Genomic DNA, 3,365 nt, shown 5'->3' with positions numbered 1-3,365 from the left:
AGATGCTTTTTTTTTTTTTTTTTTTTTTTTTTTTTGGTTGTTTTCTTCTTTTTATTCCGGATGAAATTTTTGGACAATTACAAAGCGTAGTCTGAATTTTTTGAGCTTAAATAGGATAAATTTACCAATTGAAAGAGGTAATGGTCATGACAAAAAAAATAAAATAGGTAATGTTTATTGGACCTCTATTGGGCCAAGAAGTGTCATTATTTGCTATTTGGAAATCATAGTAAAAGTCCTGACCAAAAACCAAAATAAAAGTTAGAAACTGGCTTGGGCTGGGCTTCGGCCTTGTTAAAGCTGTGTCCAAAAATCATATTTGGTAAAATAACAAAGAGAGAAGTTTAGGGTTTAGGATTTATTACTTAAAAAAACAAGAAATTACCTAAAAAAACAAAGTGAGAAGTTAACTAACTTGGTCAGTTCACTCGTTTATTTAAAAAAGTGTTAGAAATTTTCAAATCATGCATTGTATATATGCAATAATTTATTGGCCAATAACAGATCTTTAAATAAAATTCAGATCCATAATGAATTAGTTTTTACTTTACTAGAATAGGAGATACCTTGAAAAGAAAAAGTGAAGAGTTAATTAATTTATAACTTTAAATGCAATAAGTTTCAACACCTTGATTCAAACTTAATTAGATAATTATTTTTTCACCTTATCCAACTACTCACTTAGGAGAACTTAATATTTCTTTTTTAAAACAAGTGTTTGCAGTCCAAAAATATTTGTGGAGGCGGCAATAGCGGGTTGGAGGAAGAGAGAGGGGTTTGTAATATGAGAAACAAAAGGATAAAATTAAAAAAATAAATTTTGACGAACAATTAATTGTCAAAAACTTTTATGGAGGGATAAAATAAAAAATCTTTAGAAATGCTGGGAGTCTTAAGTGTATTATTTAGAAAAAAAAAAAAAAACTGAAATGTGGGCGGGGTTTAAAAATAATGTATTTGCACTTGGGATTATCTCAAAATTTTATGTTTAACATAACCCGGCTTGTAATGTTTTTTTTTTAAAAAAAAAAACAGAGTAAACTGAGAAATTATTCCCAAATGACACTAGACATATATCTAATGAGAAAGTACAGGGAGCCAAAGGCCTAAATGTACAATATGTACAATGGAGGTTTAGGAAATATTAGAGATATGATTATTAGTGTTACATTATCCTGTCAGGTTACGCTTTTGAGATGAGTGGTTTCATGACATTGTATTAGAGTTCTAGATCCGAAAAATCATGAGATGTTTATTATCCTGGTATCCGGATGGTTATTCTGTATAGTATAGGTGATGTTCATTTTATTCATAGACCAAAGATTTAGCCCATTGTACACATTGTACAATTAGGCCATTGGCTCCCTAGCATTACTCATATCTAATACATCTTCTCACACTAATTAACAAAAATTTTTCATTTTAATATTCTACTATCTCAAAGTCTTATGTATCTATTAAAAAAAAAAAGTCTTATGTATAGTTGAATGCCAATATAAAATACTAATATTGTATCAAAATTGATCTTTTAAAAGATTTGTTAATGAAGGAAATAAATCTTATGAATACTATATATCGTCCCAACTGTTGGCCGCTTTTTAAAATATTTGACCAATATCACCTTTTTCATTGATTTATATGTGATCATAATTCATCATAAAATATATAACTATTATATATAGCTATAGTTTTTTTAAGCAACCATTCCCGTGAACAATGAAGACTTAAATATTCTTTTATTCGTTAATTTAGTAAGAATTCTATAACTAAAATGGTGAATCTTAGGGTTGATGGCTTCATGAATTATATATGCTACATACCTATATGTTTGTTTACTTACGGTATTTCCGTTTGAAGGTTCACTACGCACTCTTTCGGATTTTCAGTCCATTTCACTTCAAAGAATTAAAGCACTCACGCATATAACTCTATCTCTATGATAGATTGATAGGTGAACACCAAAAAAGAAAAGAAAAAACTCTACGATAGGTATATATTTTTATAATTGCGTGCTATGTATATATTAAAATTAATTATTTGTATAAAATATACATTGAAAATAAATTAAACAATGTATATTTATATGAAAAAATTAGTGTCAAGTATCATTAAGAGACTTTAATCAATAAAAAAAATCAATCATATCAAAATTATTAAAAAGAACCAAATAGATATTATACTCAAAAATGACTAACAAATAAAACTTAAAAATACAAAATTATCTTATTATTCTCTTATTCTCTCTGTATTTTTTGCTCCATATTTTTTTCTCCTCTGTCATCTCCATCGTCGCCATGCTGGTAACCAATAACAAAGAACATGTTGGCTATAGAGTCTCAATTTCAGCAATTATAGTATGTTATTGTCCAAATGCTTGTTTTTCCTCAATTTTCTCAAACATTTTTTTTCTTCACTAGCACTTTTCTATGAAGAACCTTGTGTTAACATTGATCCTCATTTCAGCAGCATAACGAGATTTCTTATGACCAAAATTATTAATGGGAGTTTAAATATTGGAGAAGTTTGTTATGCACGCAAGGTGCTCGATGAATCTTGCTTCAGCAGCATAATGAATTTCTCATGTCTAAAATTATTTTTATTTTTTATCTAAAAAACTGATAATTACTAAATTATAATAACAAAATAAAGAAGAAGAAGCAAGTGGCAATAAAAATGACGGAGCAAGTAACAGAGAGAAGAAAAGAGAATAATAGAATAATTTTATCATTTTAAATCTTATTTATTAGTCTTTTTTTAGTATAATATTTATTTATATAACATTTTTTATATATTTATTTATGAAATTTTAAATCATTGCTTAGATGAAATATTTTTAAAATCAAGACTTTGGTTAAAATATAGTATGTCTTTGTATGTACCTTTGTCACTATTATCTACCATAAAAAACTCCACTTTATTTTTCACCACCATGAATCATCATTTTTTTAAATGTGCATGTGTTTGAACTTTTTCAAATAAAATGATGTAATATGTTTGAATTTAAATATTTGATGATATAATAATGTTTTTTTAGTGGCCATTATTTTTTTCTGTCAGAATTTATTTATAATACTAACAGTATATTAATATCACTTTCAAAAATTACAATTTCAACGTAATTTGCTGGTCAAAACCCTCAGCGCAAGTAAACTTTTTCCGTTGGTCGACTCTCAACAAGGACACCAATTAGGAGAGTTCACAAATCAGATTATTTCTACAAACTTATAGTATTTTATCTGTATCTGTTTCTTAATTTATAGATATAATTCAATCCAATTCGTTCTCTAATCGGATTGGATTACAGATATCACATCTTGACATCTATACTTGTGAATTCGATTCGTATATATGTGAGTCTGCATAAA

This window comes from Arachis ipaensis, chromosome B10 (assembly GCF_000816755.2).
Source record: "Arachis ipaensis cultivar K30076 chromosome B10, Araip1.1, whole genome shotgun sequence".
Classification (NCBI taxonomy): domain Eukaryota; kingdom Viridiplantae; phylum Streptophyta; class Magnoliopsida; order Fabales; family Fabaceae; genus Arachis; species Arachis ipaensis.
Note: the sequence above shows the minus strand (reverse complement) of the source record.